The sequence below is a fragment of the Geotrypetes seraphini genome, chromosome 4, assembly GCF_902459505.1.
Source record: "Geotrypetes seraphini chromosome 4, aGeoSer1.1, whole genome shotgun sequence".
NCBI classification, from domain to species: Eukaryota; Metazoa; Chordata; class Amphibia; order Gymnophiona; family Dermophiidae; genus Geotrypetes; species Geotrypetes seraphini.
This window is the reverse complement of record NC_047087.1, coordinates 290,942,131-290,953,583: the sequence shown is the minus strand read 5'-3', so window position 1 is coordinate 290,953,583 and position 11,453 is coordinate 290,942,131.

Sequence of the window (11,453 nt, the reverse complement as noted above, 5' to 3'; positions counted from 1 at the left end):
TTCCTCATTCATCCCTGCGTAATGCATTTTTGAATATGTTTTATATATAATGCTTTTTTTGTGATTTTCTTATTCTTTTATACTTAATTAAATAATTTAAATAGTTTAAATGAACTTAGCTTCATAGCGAACATGCTTCAACTTTAGAATGAAGCTCCCCAGTGCCAACGCGTTTCGCACATCTTTATCAAGGCTGGGGATCTAAAAAAAACGAAACAGGCAACAAGCACCGATTAGAATAACTTATCTCTATACTTCAAACACAACCCATCAAGTTTAACATACCTCAAAGATTTACAAACACTACTTGTCAAGCCAGCGGCATTCAGGAAAAGAACCCGAGGCTTGCCCACCTCCCATTAAATACCCCCCTCCCTGACATCATATCCTGCAGGCATAAGCAAAAACCGGCAAGCTGGAAAAGCCGGCTAAACGGAGCAGCTACCAAAAGAACTGCTCAATAGGCAGCAACTAAACAAAACCAAACTAAACAAAGGAAACAGGATCAGGAACATGGACTTTAAATGTCAACCTGAGCCAGCCAATCAGATGTTTCATTGAGCCCCTCTGGAGCCATTGAGTTTAAAATAAACATCCATCTGAGTTCTTTTAAATTAAGATTCCTATAGCCACTCAAGAAATCTCCTTTTTGGATATTAAGATATTTAAGGAGCAAGATAGACTGCTGACTACCTTATACAGAAAACCTACAGACAGGAACAGTTTTCTTTGTTACCATAGTTTTCACCCTATAGGTCTCAGAAGGAGTCTTCCTATTAGTCAGTTCTTACGGGGAGGGGAGGTACCTACGCTGATGGTGGGAGGTGGCATCTCTGCTGGGTCGTACCCCCATTGCACATCAGAGGTATAGGAGAACCTCTGAATCACAGCACTGGACTTCTGTGTTGCCACCAGAAGGAAGGAGCCAGGAACTAAAGAGAGGTTTGATGGGAGGGACTGACACTGATGGTGGGAGGTGGCATCTCGGCTGGGTCCTACCCCTGTTGCACATCAGAGGTAGAGGAAAACCTCTGAATCACAGCACTGGACTTCTGTGTTGCCACCAGAAGGAAGGAGCCAGGAACTAAAGAGAGGTTTGAGGGGAGGGACTGACACTGATGGTGGGAGGTGGCATCTCGGCTGGGTCCTACCCCCGTTGCACATCAGAGGTAGAGGAGAACCTCTGAATCACAGCACTGGGCTTCTGTGTTGCCACCAGAAGGAAGGAGCCAGGAACTAAAGAGAGGTTTGAGGGGAGGGACTGACACTGATGGTGGGAGGTGGCATCTCGGCTGGGTCCTACCCCCGTTGCACATCAGAGGTAGAGGAAAACCTCTGAATCACAGCACTGGACTTCTGTGTTGCCACCAGAAGGAAGGAGCCAGGAACTAAAGAGAGGTTTGAGGGGAGGGACTGACACTGATGGTGGGAGGTGGCATCTCGGCTGGGTCCTACACCCGTTGCACATCAGAGGTAGAGGAGAACCTCTGAATCACAGCACTGGGCTTCTGTGTTGCCACCAGAAGGAAGGAGCCAGGAACTAAAGAGAGGTATGAGGGGAGGGACCGACGCTGATGGTGGGAGGTGGCATCTTGGCTGGGTCCTACCCCCGTTGCACATCAGAGGTAGAGGAGAACCTCTGAATCACAGCACTGGGCTTCTGTGTTGCCACCAGAAGGAAGGAGCCAGGAACTAAAGAGAGGTTTGATGGGAGGGACTGACGCTGATGGTGGAGGTGGCATCTCGGCTGGGTCCTACACCCGTTGCACATCAGAGGTAGAGGAGAACCTCTGAATCACAGCACTGGGCTTCTGTGTTGCCACTAGAAGGAAGGAGCCAGGAACTAAAGAGAGGCTTGATGGGAGGGACTGACGCTGATGGTGGGAGGTGGCATCTCGGCTGGGTCCTACCCCCATTGCACATCAGAGGTAGAGGAAAACCTCTGAATCACAGCACTGGACTTCTGTGTTGCCACCAGAAGGAAGGAGCTAGGAACTAAAGAGAGGTTTGAGGGGAGGGACTGACGCTGATGGTGGGAGGCGGCAAGAGGAGAGGAAGAGGAGATAATTATCAACCCTAGAATTTATCAGTTTAACCCAAATCTATCTTAGGGAAAGACAGATTTGGGTTAAAACTTAGGAATTTTTTTTTTTTTTTTTTTTTTGTTCAAAAAGTTTTATTGATTTTATATATGAGAAGAATATAAAGCCAACAATATGGGTGTTCAAAAGAACACAGGATAACAATAGCATTAACAAATGTGAAGTGCATCCACAATGAAAGAATAATCACAAAGGAATAAATGCATAAAAAGGACAAAGATGAGAATACATTAGTTCAAGAAAAGGGTGTACACCCAACAGGAGATGTGTTCTAATAATGAGTCATTGATCCATCATAAAATGTAAAAATAAAAGAAAATGGTATATACAACAAGAGAAATATGACTACCAGAGAAAAGCCTGAGAACAGTTGATAAGGGGTAAGGTAAATTACAGCAAGCATTATTATGAAAAAGTAGAAGTCAAGGATCTGCTTTACAATACTCAAGTACTGGAGACCAAATTTTTGTATAAGTGGACATGGAATTATTACATTCAGCAAAATGACATTCATATTTCACCAGGAGACATATAGAGTTCCACCATTGAGTAACGTGTAGTTTAGTGGTATCCTTCCAATTGTGGAGGATAATGGAGAGAGCGGTGAATAAAAGTATAATTAACAATCGTTCATGAGGGATGGAAAGAGGGGAAGAAAGAATCGAAGAGCCATGAAATAGTAAATCAAAGGAGAAAGTATCAGTGATATGTAAGATACGGGTAATTGTAGACCAGACATTCGACCAGAAAGAGGAGACATGTGTGCATAAATAGAGCATATGAAGTAAGGATCCATCAGGGGACCTGCAAGTCCAGCAACTACCATCATATGACCGATTTATTTTGGCTGATTTAGCCGGAGTCCAAAAGGCCCTGTGAAATAAGAATATAGCTGTTTGTGCGTGGGAGGCTGAACGAAGAGACTTCAGTAATTTAGGCCACATGAGTAGCCACGATTGTTCAGAGAATGATGTATGTAATGAAGTATCCCATTTAGCTATGGTATCGTGTGGGGGTGTAGTGGTGTGCGATTGAATATATTTGTACCACTTGGATGTCTGACCTTTCATGGTAGAATAGGAAAGAAACAGGTTGGGTAAGTCAGGGGGAGTAGTGAGAGAAGAGGAAGATGGAAAAGCTGATTTGAGACTATGATGAAGCTGAATCCAGAGGAAATATTGAGATTGAGGAATGTGAAATTTGACCATAAGATCGGAAAAAGAGAGCCATTGGTCATTCTGGAGGAGATGATGAATATACCAAATCCCCAGTTGTTGCCATCTCTTCCACGCCACCATCTCCTTATTAATCGTGATACGAGGGTTGTTCCATATAGGAGCTGACGAAGAATCAGCCCATTTATGAGGGGCAATGGAGTCAGCATAACAAATTGCAGACCATGTGCTCTGAAGAATAGGATTAGTTTTTATGGCCGTAATAAGAGGCATACATGGGACATGCCTAAGCATAAAAGGATCTGTCAAGGTGAATTCGAGTTGAAGCCAATTCGGGATGGCGGAAATTGGATCAGAATCCTGCCAAAGAGAACCTTGTGTTAGTAAGTAGGCCATGTGATAACTTCTAAGGCAGGGGAAATTAACACCCCCCCAAGCACGAGGGGCTTTCAATTTTTTAAGCGCAATTCTGGGTTGTTTCCCCTGCCAAAGAAAGTCCACAAGGATTTTTTCCATGCGAGCGTAGATAGCGTGTGGAAGAAGTATGGGAAGCATGTTAAGGATATAATTAATTTTAGGGACAATCATCATCTTGATGGTAGAAAGGCGTCCAAACCAAGTGAGGTTGAGAGGAGACCACTTGCGAGTACATGTAAGGATGGTGGAGATGAGGTATTCAATATTGAATTGTAAGGTGGAATCCAGGGAGGGGCCAAAAAAGATTCCGAGATATTTTATTTTTTGAGGGGACCAAAGGAACCCCTGTCTTGTGACCTCCGACTGCACGTCTATACAGTTTAATGGCATAATTTCAGACTTAGAAACATTCAGCTTATAACCGGAGATAGCGGAATAGCGGTGAATTTGTGATAGGACTGAGGGTAGAGATTCCGGGGTGACATAAAGCAAGATATCATCTGCATAAGCAGAAAGTTTAACAGAGAATGAGTCAAGTTGGAATCCTTTGATAGAAGAATCTTCCCGAATGACTAAAAGAAGAGGTTCAAGTACCAGATTAAAGAGAAGAGGAGAGAGAGGGCATCCCTGTCTGGTACCCCTCGAAGGAGCAAAAGACGAAGTCAAATGTCCATTAATCATGATTTTGGTAAGGGGGTGGGAATAGAGGGTTCTGACCATTCGTATGAATGTTTCGGGAAAACCGAACCATGAGAGAGTATGAAAGAGAAAAGGCCATTCAACCCGGTCAAAGGCCTTTTCGGCATCTAATGCCATAATCAAAAGCCTATCCGGATTAGAGTCAGTATGATGGAGAATATGGGAAAATAGACGGGTGTTATTAGATGAGAGACGATTGTGAAGAAATCCGGATTAATCAGGGATAATCAAGTAGGAAAGAACAGATTGCAATCGTGAGGCCAGGATTTTGGCAAAAATCTTGGCATCTACATTAATAAGGGAAATAGGGCGGTAGTTTTTAACGTCCTGAGGGTCTTTTCCCGGTTTCGGGAATACAATCAGTGTAGCTTCAGTAAAAGAGCCAGTAGCATTTCCATGGGCGCAAAGATAGTGAAAGAAGGCTAGCATGTGGGGTAATAACGTCTGCAGAAAAGCTTTGTAAAATTCAGTGGTCAGACCGTCTGGTCCGGGGGATTTCTTGGGGGCTAGAGAAGTAATGGCTTCCAGGATCTCCTGTGCCGTAAATGCTTTGTCAAGAAGAGGTAAGTCAGCTGGAGAGACCGTCGGATGAGGCATGTCCAGAAAAGAATCCGCAGAGGAGGCCGAGAAAGATAAATCAGAAGAGTATAATGATTGGTAAAAGGAGAGAAATTGAGACGCCACAGCGGAGGTCCCAGTAAGAAGGGTACCAGAGGGGTCCTTGATAGATGGAATAGAGGTTTGAGTAGAAGATTTTTTTAGAAGATTCGCAAGCAAGTGTCCGGTCTTGTTATTTTCCGCGTGGTATGTAGATGCTTGAACAAATACTGACCGAGCAGCTGCAGTGCTAAGTAAAGAATTATATTCGAAACGTAGCTTGCGAAGATCCGTTAGGATAGGGATATTAGATACGTCAGAAGCATGTTTAGATTCTGCAACGTGAATGCGCTGCTCTAAGTCTTTGATTTGCTTTTTCCTGACAGAATGGAGATGAGAGGAATATTGGATGATGATTCCCCGAATATAGGCCTTAAAAGTATCCCATGTAGTAGTCCAAGAGGTATGGGCTGGCAAATTGGTGGAGAAGAATTCATTTATGGCTTCAGTGATGGTGGGGATAAAATCAGGTTCCGCAAGTAGAGAGGAATTAAATCTCCATTGTCTGGATTTGGGCGATAGAGTAAAGTGATTACACGTCAAGGAGATGGCAGCATGGTCAGAGATGGCAATGTCTCCAATGGTAGAAGAGGAGAGATGGTCAACTAGAGAAGAGCTAGCAAGAAAATAGTCAATACGAGAGTAGGTGGAGTGGGGGTTCGAAAAGAAGGTAAATCGATCATCAGTAGGATGGTGGAGTCTCCATGGGTCAATGAGTTGTAATTGATCAATGATATCATGTAAGGTGAACCAAGACCGGGTCTTCTTATATGTCGCGTGGGATTTCCTATCCTTAACCACATCTAGAATGAGGTTAAAATCACCTCCTATAATAACAGGAGTGGTGGGGTCTTGGAGTATGTGGGTGGCCAAATTGGTAAAGAAATCTGGTTGGTCTGTATTAGGGGCATATATATTGATGATACGAACGGGTTGCTGCGAGATGGTAAGCTGAGCGCTCACCCAGCGTCCATTCATGTCATGAGAGCAGAAATCAATGGATATGGCTGGGTTTTGACGAATAAAAGTGATAACTCCATTCTTACCATTGAGTGCAGGAGAGCATAATGGTGGTGAGTAGCCTTTCAGGGTGAATTTAAGGGATTCAGATTCAGAAAGATGTGTTTCCTGTAAGAAAACAATATCTGAATTGACATCCTGTAGGTAGGAAATAATTTTGCGTTTTTTAATACAATTGTTAAGACCCTTGACGTTGAGAGAGGTAAGTGTTATAGGCATGAAAAAATATCAAAAGAAATCATGACAAATGCAATCAGGCAGTAAAAATGAAATGATGGAAGTTGCAAAGTTATACATACTGATAAAGTACCACATGTTAACAGAAAAAAGAACATGAACCATTCGAGTGAAAAATGCATTCATAAACAAAAGGGAGAAATGGAGGCACTTAAAACAGATGTCAATGGGAGCTGCAAACGCAGCGGAAACAAAACTGGGGTGGCTGGTGAATCGGGCCAGGCGGCTGCGAGCAGAAAGCTAAACACAACAGCCAAATTTTAAACTGTTAGCAACCATCAACTGAGAACTAAAATAAAGCATGATAAGTCAAATTGGTAATGCAATAAAACTATTAACAAATGTCTTAAAATTCAGCAGAAAGAGAGGTAAAAAGGAAGAACAAGGTAAATCACATCAAGATTTAGTCAGCCATGAGAGGGGCCAGAGAGTATCATTTGAAAAGATGTTTGCAAAAAAGAGAGAGTGTGAGCCATAGAAGTTATTTGGGTTTTAAGCAGGTAATCAGAGAAATAACAAACCATTAGAGCAAGGCAGAGCTTAATTAAGGTGCAATGGATCAAGAAGGGAAAAGAAGCTAAGTAAACAGGACAATTAAAGGTTTGTAGTGAGGGAAAGTTGGTTATAGAATGTAAAATGTAAAGAGTCATCAAGCAAGGATAAATAAGCAGCAGTAAAGCGTGGAGAGAGTACTCCAAGAAGCAGGTTAGACAACGTGCTGCGCATCGGATTGCCTCAAGTGCAGAGGAGCAAAGAAAGCCCAATGGTGGCAAGAAGAGCAAGAGGGGTTGGGAAAAGAATGGAGGTAAATAAGAGACAAGGAATAGAAGTAGTAAGCCGGGTCAAAGAGAGTGGAGAAAGTAGAAAACACAGCACAGGAGACAGATATAAGGAGGAAGATGAAGAGAGTAGCAAGGAGCATGGCTAATTAGATTCAATACAGTAGTAATAGTGGATAAGAAAAGAAAAGACCATTGAAGTAAGAGTTGGAAAGTGAAAGGAATTAGGAATCATTGAGGTTACTTGATTTCAGAAAGGTAAACAGCTGAGTATGCAAGAGAGAAGGGAAAACCTTACCCGAAGCAGAGCCGTGCAGAGGAAGAGATAAGCTGTGTACACAGGCAATTAAAGGCTTAAAAAAGAGCGGGTCGGTTACATAACATAGTGAGTCAGCTATCAGGGGAGAAAAGCAGCAGAAGGAAGGCAAAGGAGAGAGTCAGAAAAACAAATCGGCATCAGAAAACAACGCTGGTGTACTTCTTCAAGTGTGTGAGCGACCAGAGCAGGGCAGGCAAAATGGAGGCAAGAGGGAGGGTGGGGGAAGAAAGAGCATGGAGAGACGGAGAAGAAAGGAGAAAACCGAAGCAAGGGGAACAGACCATTCAAGCAGAGGAGGCAATAGCGACAACATACAGAGTTGTTTAGCAAGTTTCTTAACAGCAAGCATATAAACGCAATTTCAAGCCGAAGCGTCCATCCGAAACTAAATGGAGTCAGGAGTAGCAGTGAACAGCAATCCGGAGAAGGCTGGTAAGTGGTGAATGAGTGTGTTATTAGAGCCAAACAGCGGCAGGACAATTAGAGCAACGGAGGAAATGAAGATAGTAGGTAGAGTTGCTGCTTAAACTTCAGAAGGAAGCGAGTGATTGTAGAGTTCAGTTCAGAAAGTCCGTCGAAGGAAAATGAAGGTAAAGGCAGCAGTAAACGGCAATCCGGAGAAGGCAGTGAGACAGTGAATAAATGAGTTAGTGAGATCTCATCACACGGCGTCAATAGGAGTCGGAGATTTCTCTTCTATAAAGGACGCTAGTTGCTCTGGGTCGGTGAAGTCGCGTGTTTGGTTTAGATACGTGACTCTCATTCTGGCGGGGTAGTAGATCCCAAAGCGAGCGCCCATTTTTTTTAGCTGGGGACGTAGAGCTAGAAGTTGTTGCCTGGATTTCACCGTAGTCTTGTGGAGGTCAGGAAGAAACAAGATTTTGTTGCCCTCAAAGGTAATCGGAGCAAGCGAGCGGGCTTTTTGCATAATCTCCAGTACCTGCTGGTACCGGAGAACTTTGAAAATAATTGGCCTCGGACGTTGGTCTCGTGGTTGCCGAGACGAGGGTGTGCGGTGGGCTCTCTCGATCTCAAAATCCTTCGTGAATTGAATGTGAAGGAGAGATGGAATGAAAGTTTCCAAGAATGACAGTATATTAGTACCTTCACTATTTTCCGGTACCCCGAGCAGCCGCACATTATTTCGACGTGAGCGGTTGCTGGCGTCCTCAAGTTCCCGCTCTATGAGAAGTGTGCGCTTCACATGGGACTGCAGGGCTTTGATATTGGCATCGGCGGTGGCAGACTTTATTTCTAGATCTGCAAGCTTAGTTTTAAAAGCAGAAATGTCAGAATGAATGGTAGTAAGTTCGTCTTTCATTTCAGATAAGGCATCCTTCGTGTCAGTCATTATATCTTGGAGTGTTCGAATTGCCTCCCAAAGATCAAGCATGGTAGGAGCCTCCGGCTTGTCAGGTTTGTCTGATCCAGTTTTTGCAGGTGACAAGGGTTCAGGCTTGTGGCGTTTTCCAACTTTCGACGAAGCCATAGTATAAAGAATAAATTCTGCCGAAAATTAAGATGAAAAATGCAGAAATTTAGCTCAGATGAGGAAAAATAGTAGTTAGGGCTGCTGGAGCTGATCTAACCCACGACCATCCTAGCTGGGCTCCACAGCGCCCCCAAAAAAAAAAAAAAACTTAGGAATTTTAAGACAATTTCTCAACAAGTTTAAGTGCTCACAATTGCAGATTCCTTGCCAGCAGTAGCAGGTTCTGTTTCAGCGCTACATGAAGACTGAGCTCTGGTTTTCCTCTCTTTGTATAACCTTTCTAAAGCAATCATCACTACTCAATTATGGCAAAAAGCAATTCCTAGGATTGGTTGAAATTCTAACGAGTCTAGCCTAGGCCTAGAAACCATTCTTCTAAATATGTCAGCATGGTCACAAAATCTCTGTAAATCCCAAGTGCACTGCACTTTATTAGCATGTCAACATCTGTAGGGAGACCTATGCCAAAATACGCATTTTATAACAAATTACATACAAGAGTAATGAGCTTCTGTCCCCCGAGAAGTTGCAGCCAAAACAAGGTACTGATTTGCAAAGGCTTTTCACTGTTTTATAGCTATGTTGGATAAGCTTAGCAAATCAGGTCGAAAGCTTCTTAATCATTATGAGCATCAGAGTCAGAAGTAGGAGCTGAACCCAACCAATCTGCTTTCCAGACCAACATGGGGGAAGGGGTAATACGTGGACCTCACGGATCTAAACCCGCACGTCCTTAAAAATCTGAGGTCCGCGCCACTTTCTATGTCTAATCAATTTTTATTTTCAAACTGAAAAGCAACCGTGGCATAACAACAAAGTAGAATCAGAATACAAAATAGACTAACCCAGCACCCTGCCACTTTTAGTCTCAGCATAAGCTATGGCTCTGACAGACCTCCGTGACACTTTAGCTCTGAAGGACCCTAATGCTTCTCCCTCCCTATGCTGAGACTAAAAGTGGCACGGACCTCAGATTTTTAAGGATCAGCAAGATCCATAACGTCTGCGTTTTACCCCTTCCCGCCAACATCTAACAATAAGTCTGTCTTCTGTTTCCGGGGAAAACAGTTGTCCAAGCTTTTTTTTGTGTGCATAAACTCTCCTTCATAAAATTACCCCACAAATTATCTGTATAAATGTATATACTGACAAGGCTCGTCGTTTTATATGATCCTTGTGAGGGAGAATTGTTGGACATAGGGTGGAGGACAGGGAGAGATGGCGCATGGGGAGAGGGAAATGTTCTGCATCATCATGGAGAGGAAGAAGAGAAAGATGCTGTATGGAGAGGAATAGAGAGGTTTGACCCAGGACACAAGGCATGGCGAGAGAGAGAGTTGGAAAGAAACAAATTCTGGATATGGCAGTGGAAGGTAGAAAAAAACAAACTTTTTTTTTCTATTTTGTGATGACAATATGTTAGATTTGAAATATGTATCCTGCCAGAGCTGGTGTTAGACACCGAGCATGAGTTAGGACCTAACAGAGAGGAAAAGGTAATTCTATAAACAGACACTTGGGACATATGTGCTAACTGTGCATATCATAGGGGCTAATCATTGCAAATGTGCACCAGGCACTATTCTATAAGGGAGCACCTAAGTGCAGAAATACATAACAGTTTACAGTTTATTTTTATTTAACATATATATCTAACTACCAAAGCAAACCAAGCAGTGTACAATAAAATATAAACAAGAAATAAAAATCCATTAAAAATAGGGTAGCCCCATCCTAGAAAAGTAAAATAGCACACAGCTTAATAACAATAAACTAATTAACAAGTGAAAAAAACACATATGCAGTCTATATTTTCAATGTGGTGAAAGCAGTTAGCTTCGCAGGGTTAAAAAAAAAGTTTGGATAACTTTCTAAAACATAACCTAACATAATTTTTTATTTATATACCACAAAAGCCTTTTGGTTCTATGCAGTTTACAAAAGAGATGGGCTGACCTTTGTCAGTGAGCTACAATCCTCTATAATAAAACCCTAAGCGCGCATGCGCACTTAGGACGGCATGATCCCTGCCACTGTGGTCTCTGGGTCTGTGCCGAATTCTATTTTTGAACACGGAGGCGGGGAACACACCGGCGACTCCCCCCTCACTCACCAACCGCTGCCGCCGCCGCCGCTGCTCCTGTTCAAAACAGCCTGCTGAAGTTCGCGGCCGGCTGTAGCAAACCTCGCAGGCCACTCTGCACCTCGGTAGCACGTTCCCTCTGACGTGCAGAGCGGCCTGCGAGGTTCGCTACAGCCGGCTGCGAACCTCAGCAGGCTGCTTTGAAGAGGAGGGCAGACGTGAACGACCAAGAAGCTGGATGCTGGACAGGGGGAGCAGGTAAGGGGTGCTACTGGACAGAGGGAGCAAGGAATAGGTGCTGCTGGACAGGGGGGAGGTAAAATGAATGGAGAAGGGCTGCTCCTGGACAGGGGGAGCAGTGAAGGGGTTCTACTAGACAGGGGGAGCAAGGAATAGGTGCTGCTGGACAGGGGGCAGGTAAAACGAATGGAGAAGGGCTGCTGCTGGACAGGGGGAGGAATGAAGGGGTGGTA